Genomic DNA, 8,210 nt, shown 5'->3' with positions numbered 1-8,210 from the left:
CTGGGTTCGCATACTTGTCCCCAGCATTACATAATGGCATTTCAATTTTAAACATGTGCATCCTCTATTCCTTGACAATGCAACGTGTTTCGAGGTTAATTATCAAGAAGGTAATTGTCATGTTAGGGTTCCTGCTTTCGTACAAACATTATCGTCATTCACGTTGAAGTTGAGAATTGATAACTGATACTGGTGCAAACGTCAATATTTGACGTCTCTTTCTGCCTAGTGATCGTGTCTCGATAAGGCACAAAGCTTTGCTTGGTTAACAATGGCTTTACGTTCTGGGTTTGCATCCGGATCCAGAACGAAGACGTTGGTCATGTCATTTAAAGTACAACTTCGTGTACAAGTAACTGTTGATGACTAATGTGAACAATGATATTACTTGTGACTCGCTGTTAATGTTGGGATTTCCGTAGAGTGGTTGCCTCCGTTAATCACGTTTTTTTTTTTAACTGCTTAGTATTACATAAGGTTGATGCGAAACCACTCCCCGTTGAACGTTGAACGACATTCAGCATGTGTTGGGTAATCCTTTCAGACAGCAAAGAACTTGTTTCCAATTGCCATACAACTTTATAAATCCATATACTGTCTCAAATATTTAATTGTGCCTAAGGATTACTGAACGATTTATGTGACAAAACTAGTTGTCCCACGACATTTGAAATGTCACTTATTGTAATTAAGTTTAGTTTACAAACGTTAAGGACTGTCTGAGCTCTTCTGTACTATTGTGGTTTTACTTTACATCTGGACGGACTGTCATAAAGACTGGTGTTCTCTAGTAGTCTCTAGTGGTACCCATTGTGTATCTTACAACGACTGTACTGTGGAGGGTTGCGACTATGTGCAACACAGATATGCTTTGTTGGTTGCATACACTCAGGTGCAGCCTACACGTTGGAATTCAGGGGTGATCCACTTTTTTTGCTGTCGAGTGTACATGTCTGAGATATCTGACCATTAATTGTTATCTTAAAAAAAACTGCACTAGCGGAATATGTATAGCTTAAAAAATAATGAAGCTGTAGCGTTACTGGACGCATCAAAATTATAAAAAAAAAGAGTCACACCTGGACCCGCAATATAATTTTTGAACTAGACTACTCTAACGCAGAACTTTATCCACTGCAGTATATGTGGTAAGGTCTTATGGGACCAAACTACTTAGGTCATCGGTCCCTAAGCCTACACACTCCATAATCTAACTTAGACTTACGCTATGGACAACACACACACCCATGCCCGAGGGAGGACGCGAACCTCCGACAGGGGGAGCCGCACAGACCGTGACAAGGCGCCTCAGAACGTGCGGCTACCCTGCGCGGCCGCTGTAGTAACTCAACACCAGAGACAGGGAGTGATTTGATGATGATGTTACAGAATTCGGGGATGGTGGAGAAGGGTAAATGTATCAGTCTCAGGTGAGCTGCCTTGTCCAGAAATTTACAAGCGAAATGGGATCTAATATCTCTGGCAGTGGAGTACATGCACCGGTACTGTTGTTAGTAAAATTGTAAGAGAGGCAACTTCCAGAGGCGGTACTATGGACAAAAATAAGAAAAAATTCCCAGTAAATATGGGCGCCAAAATGCAAAACCTTAAGAGCTATGAGCACTTGTTCAAGAGAAGAGATGTGTCTCAAAAGAGCGAAGATCAGCAAGTTCTCATAGCTCTTAAGGTTTTACATTTTGGCGCCCATATTTACTGGGAATTTTTTCTTATTTTGGTCTACACTCTCACCTTCGGTAGTTGTCTACCCTACAACGTTAGCAACAACAGTACCAGTATATGTATTCCGAAGTATCAGAACAATTTTCGCTGATAACTTTCGAGCTGGTCGTTTCCGGACGGTGGTTCTGTACCTCAAATTGATACGTTTACGCTTCTCCATCATCCTTAAGAGTTTCTATGATAATGATGGAATCACCCTGTATAAAGTATTGAATCAAAACACTTGTCGTACATGCCATCACAGTGTTGCCAAATTAGCCTTCTTTGACAACCAATTTCTACAGAAAACATGCACGGAACGTAATCCTCTTACACACTTTTTTGTTAGTATGCAAGGAAACATGCAGTGGCGTCCGAGTGTGACTTGTATATCTCGCAAGCAGTTAAAGGATTCAGCAAAGTTCTAGACTTTGGTTCTAGGCGCTACAGTCTGGAACCGCGCGACCGCTACGGTCGCAGGTTCGAATCCTCCCTCGGGCCTGGATTTGTGTGATGTCCTTAGGTTAGTTAGGTTTAAATAGTTCTAAGTTCTAGGGGACTGATGACCTTAGAAGTTAAGTCCCATAGTGCTCAGAGCCTTTTTTTTTTGTTTTTTTTGTTTGTTACTACGAAAGAAATGTAGACTGCACTGCCACCATATTATTAACTAACGAATGTGTAATGAGGAAAAAAATTATGAAGACAGAGGAACACGAAAGAGTGAAGTAAGTTTATTCGACACATACAACTAGAAACGGTTAGTTTAGGCCCGAAGTACATGTGTAGCCCGGGGCGTCGGAAGCGTAGCTGTTCTCTCGACGCTACTGCAGCTCCTCGTGAGGCGCTTTATTGTGGGCTGCGCTCCCTCCAGTAGGGATATTCTAATGAAGAAAAGGCACAGTAGCAGTGTTTAGCGGGCTCGAGGCGGGCTGTGGAGGTGGCGCCGGCAGAGGTGGGTGGATGGGGGGGGAGGGGGATGGGATGCGGGGTGGATACGGGCTGCGCGCCGCGGCGAATCTGGTTATCTGCGAAACGTGATTTCGCAGTGAGCGCGCCCGCACCCGCCACCACAAAGGGAGCTCGGTTTATCAGTTAATTTTCAGGCCTGGGGGGGAACGCCACCTGGCTGCCACAGCCGGGGTGGGGGGGGGGGGGGGCAGCCACGCGGAAGCGATGCCCTCTCCAGCAGCCTCCCGCTAGCTGCCGGCATAGCTGCATCCCTCTGTATGAAGGCCGCGTCAGCAGGGCTGCTTGTTGCTGCCGACCAACACAATTCCTTCACTTCCTGCCTGTGAAGGAAACGATCGGAGAGATTCAGGGAAGTGCAGTTGGAGCTGTAACCGGTCGTCTTACGCAGTGGATGAAGATGTTACCACACGATAGACAACCTGTATTGAGGAAGCTGTAGGACTGATCGTCAACTTGTGGTTAGTGTGGATTTCTTTGTAGCCAAGAACTGCTACCACGCTGAACTCAGCTTATGTTCTAAGGATCCAAGAAACGAGTGGTTGCGAGGTGTGATCGCTGATACATGTTTAGCGTGTACTAGAGCACGCCTAAGAACTGTTACCTCACTGTAGCCAGCATGTTTTAAGATTCATACAACCAGTGGTTGAGGAAGTGATAGCTGACACATAATCAGGGTGGACTAGCATATTCCAGAGGACAGCTATCATACTTAAGTCATCTTTCACCCTAAAGGTTCACATGACTAATCGTTGAAAGATGAGTATGGTGTAGTAAAAAAGCACTCCGTCTTCAGGCCACGAGTGGCCTACCGGGACCATCCGACCGCCGTGTCATCCTCAGGGGAGGATGCGGATAGGAGGGGGCTTGGGGTCAGCACACCGCTCTCCCGGTCGTTATGATGGTATTCTTGACCGAAGCTGCTACTATTTGGTCGAGTAGCTCCTCAATTGGCATTACTAGGCTGAGTACAACCCGGAAAAATGACAACAGCGCATGGCGGTCTAGATGGTCACCCATCCAAGTGCCGACCACGCCCGACAGCGCTTAACGTCGGTGATCTCACGGGAACCGGTGTGTCCACTGCAGCAAGGCCGTTGCCATGGTGTAATACCGATTAGAAGAATTCAAAGAATCCGAATCCTCCAGGGAGCAGATGCGTGCACTTTAGAAACGCAGTCAGTAGCGTATCACATCAGATTATAAGCTTACCACCTCCTCTTATACTTACTCCTTCTGCGCTGGTTATACTTTATTTCCTGTTTGTGTTGTCTGATGATCTACTTAGGGATTCGATAACGACTAAATCAAATTGATGAATTACAAACGCTGGCCGAAATGGCCGAGAGGTTCTAGGCGCTTCAGTCTGGAACCGCGCGACCCCTACGGTCGTAGGTTCGTATCCTGCCTCGGGCGTGGATGTCGGTGATGTCCTTAGGTTAATTAGGCTTAAGTAGTTCCATGTTCTAGGGGACTGATGACCTGAGATGTTAAGTCCCATAGTGCTCAGAGCCATTTGAACCATTTGAATTACAAACTTAACTGACACGCTATCTATTCATGAAAAGTACAGCAACACAGCCGGCCGAAGTGGCCGTGCGGTTAAAGGCGCTGCAGTCTGGAACCGCAAGACCGCTACGGTCGCAGGTTCGAATCCTGCCTCGGGCATGGATGTTTGTGATGTCCTTAGGTTAGTTAGGTTTAACTAGTTCTAAGTTCTAGGGGACTAATGACCTCAGCAGTTGAGTCCCATAGTGCTCAGAGCCATTTGAACCATATATACAGTAACACAAGGACAACATGGGTAAATGCATGGTTCAGGGCAATAAAGCACGAAGACTTATAATGACTGTACTTGAGGTGACAGATAACTGTAAGCGTAGTTTTACCCTTACATGTCAATCAAGTATCTGGCGTCTAAAATTCTAGGTTCTAAACACTGAAAAATCGAGTGTGTTTCATGGATATAAGTGAAATGAAATGATCGTATGTTATTATTGACCGGTGGAAAACATCTGGGGTTGTTCGGCTTCCTGGTGCAAGTCTTTTTATTTAACACCACTTCGGCGGCTTGCGCATTTTTGTGAGGAAGATGTGATGAAATAATTAGGATAACACGAACACCCAGTCCCCGAGCGAAAAGAATTTCCGACCTGACAGGAACTCGAACTTGGAGTACCACGACAAAAGCAGGGATGTTAACAATTTGACCCGCGAGTTGCGGGCTCACAGATACAAAGTTTTCTGGAGAAGTTGAAGAAAATAGCCTACAAAACATCAAAATCATTGCCACGAAATGGAAGCTGGCTCTGGACTTATGAAACTCCTTCACCATAGAAAATTCATCTCAGAATATAGAAAACTGGGACATTTCAACACAGTCGTAAAACAATAATATGTTTATGTGGCTGAACCACTCAAATGGCTCTGAGCACTATGGGACTCAACTGCTGTGGTTATCAGTCCCCTAGAACTTAGAACTACTTAAACCTAACTAACCTAAGGACATCACACACATCCATGCCCGAGGCAGGATTCGAACCTGCGACCGTAGCAGTCGCACAGCTCCGGACTGCGCGCCTAGAACCGCGAGACCACCGCGGCCGGCCGGCTGAACCACTCATTTTAATGATTGAAGGAGAGTAAAAGAAGTAATGCAAAACAGAGAACTGAAAGTAACCGAGAAAAGTTTAGATACTAAATACATTGAAGGAAGAACAAGCAGCATTAGTGAAAATAAAGATATTGAAAACTGTACGAATATTTATTGCGATAGTAAAAAAATTCATGCTAAAATTATTCGGCCAAATCAAAAGATAGGAACCAACCAAATTAACGAGACAAGTTGTGGAATTCTATGAATTTGCACGAAAGTTAAAGCTGGTGCATTAACAAATGAATCTAGCAGTAAAAGAAAACCTGAAAGAAGCAAGGATAACTTATCAGGAAGTACTTAAAAGACAAAAATGTAGACAAAAAATTTCACCATTGTGTAAATGGGTAGGAAGGAATAGCCAAGAAGAGTGGAACCTAGTGGTCTGAGGAAATGAGCTCGTTTTGAGAGAATAAAAGCAAAACGCGCCCAAAGAAAGGCTAGAAACTTCCTTTTTGTTCATCTTTTGGCTCAGAGGAAGAGAAAGGTGAATGATGACAATACGACTGAGTTCGTTGTGGATGACCGTATTGACGTCTCTGATGGTAAGACCGCTTGCGTTCCGTTTGAATTGTAGACATTTGTGTGCTGGCGTCTGTGACGGACAGAGGGCGGCGCTGGCCATGTCTGCTGCCCGCATGTGAAGGTTTGCTCCGGACCCGATAGGGCGATGTGTCGGCCCTCCCTGCTTCTGTGTACGCGGTAAACGTGCAAACAAGTTGGGGCCGGCCGTCAAACACAGCAAGTACTTTCGCTGCTGTTTGGCCTCCATTGATCGGACCCGCCACAACCTCACCCTCGCCCTCTTACCGCAGCCGACACGGCCGCAGACCGCTACCCAATGTCTCCGTGAGGCCTTCTGCTCCCCAAACCTCGCTACGTTCTCTGTTAGCAGAGTAGAATTCTCTCTCTCTCTCTCTCTGACACACACACACACACACGCACGCACACACACAAAAGCGCGCGCTTTTACGTAACAGCAGCTCACAAGACGATACAGAATCAGTGGCATCAAACACATGATTCGTTACTCTTTTCAAGTACTAATATAAATTACTTCATTATCACTGTTGAAGATGTAATTAACATTAGCGTTCGACAAAAGTGACGAAATGTGGATTTTTTCATATTTAATGCCTCTAATTTTATACCGCCTTGTAAGCCTTTTTAAATAATACGTGGTACCTGACGATGGTCCGTTGGTCGAAACTGTCGGCGTAATAAAAACCGTTTTATCAGCAGCTCTGGGCAGTGAATTATGGTGTCGTTCGAATATGTAAGAGCTGTGAGTCACAACATTCTTACAAAGTATCGATATGAAATGCTATAAATATAAATACACAGATGGGACCTCACACGCTCAATGTTAATTGCGTAACATTGAATATTCCACAATATTGACCACTGCGCAATAATACTGACCGTCTGAGAGTGGTACTACCGGTCCGCGCAATGATATCTACCGCCTGGAAGCGGTATCGTCGGTTTGTGCAGTATATTGAAAGCGACTACAGACTTACAAAAGTACTGACGCTCGCACAATGTATTGCGGGGTGTATAGTACCAAGTAGCGATGATATTGTGTAATACATGGCAGTTCCTGCCGAGACATCGTGATTTGCGGACATAATGTAGACGCATGGTGGACGACATATGGAAATTTGGGTCAGGCCGTGACCTGTCCTCAGACAGCCAAATGGTAGGGCGACCGCTCGCGGTAAGTAGGAAATCCGGGATCAAGTCCCGGTCCGGCAAAAATTTTCATTGTCATTCCACTATGCAGCTGACGGTTGACCACATTCGCAACTGCGAAAACATTTAATGTATAAAATAAATGATATAACTACGCTATATGAATGCGAATAAATCAGGAGAGACAGGTGGGAGGAATCATCTGTTGAAGGGCATTGAGAGGTGTACTTTGATAACATACTTAGTATTTAATCAGTAATTAGCTGTAGAAACATTCGAAAAAACAGTGTTTAAGTGCAGGGAAATAACATTGCAACTGCTTATTCATTAATTTCAGAAGCCTGAATTATTTATTGCAGAAATACGTAACAGCGCTTCCTGCTGATCGCTGAAGACCTTCTACTTCTACTACTACTACTACTCTACAAGGCCAGCCACTGCGTGCCAAACTTCACGGTTGCAGGGGTGCTGGCCTCGGGCGGCCCAGTGAGCTTCCTGTCTCGACTAGGCCCGTTCCTTCCCAGAAGTATCTGGTTCAGCGCGGCATTTCATTTAGTATTACAGTGTGGCATTTTTCGGTCGGCACATCTCTGTTCCGGTCCGTAGAATCGTGGTGTCAGTGCTGTTTACGCTTTTGCTATTTGTGAGTGATATGAGGGACGTTCCCAGGTCTTGTGGCTGTTTCCACAACAAGTGGTAGCCTAGCGATCTATCGACACAAGCTGTTACTAATGAATGGGAATGACAGAAAAGAGAGATAAATATCCTCAATATATATCGGCAGCCACATAAGCGACGGAACCTCCAAATTTTCTGTGAAACATCACAATACCACGCGTAAAGAATTTAAAAACTTGGTTGGCAATGAAAGAGCAAAAAATTACAACGACCATGGGACAGGATTCATTGTTCTTTACATCAAGAATCACTTTGTACTAAATTTGCACACATGGCGCATGTGAAGAAATTAATGGTATGATCAGTAAATTTACTGAACTCGCACGCATTATTCCACTGTCGTTGCAACAGTTGGCGGCTTTACATATTACTACGTAGTACGTTCGTTAAGTAAGGGCAATGCCTGGAAAGATTTTTCTGTTCAAAACTCGGTATTATTGAATTAATGAAGCCAAAGCGGGTGCAGAAACGAAAATTAGAATATCCGAAGTGGACTGCAGAC

The 8,210-nt window shown here is 44.8% G+C and overlaps 1 pseudogene; it reads right to left on the bottom strand.

Moving 5' to 3' along the window:
* Nucleotides 1–3,669: 3,669 nt before the first annotated feature.
* On the bottom strand, nt 3,670–3,787 carry LOC126207701 (5S ribosomal RNA; annotated as a pseudogene).
* Nucleotides 3,788–8,210: the final 4,423 nt, after the last annotated feature.

This window comes from Schistocerca nitens, chromosome 1 (genome assembly GCF_023898315.1).
Source record: "Schistocerca nitens isolate TAMUIC-IGC-003100 chromosome 1, iqSchNite1.1, whole genome shotgun sequence".
NCBI classification, from domain to species: Eukaryota; Metazoa; Arthropoda; class Insecta; order Orthoptera; family Acrididae; genus Schistocerca; species Schistocerca nitens.
The sequence above is the reverse complement of the archived record's forward strand: the minus strand, read 5'-3'. Positions and strand labels throughout refer to the sequence as shown.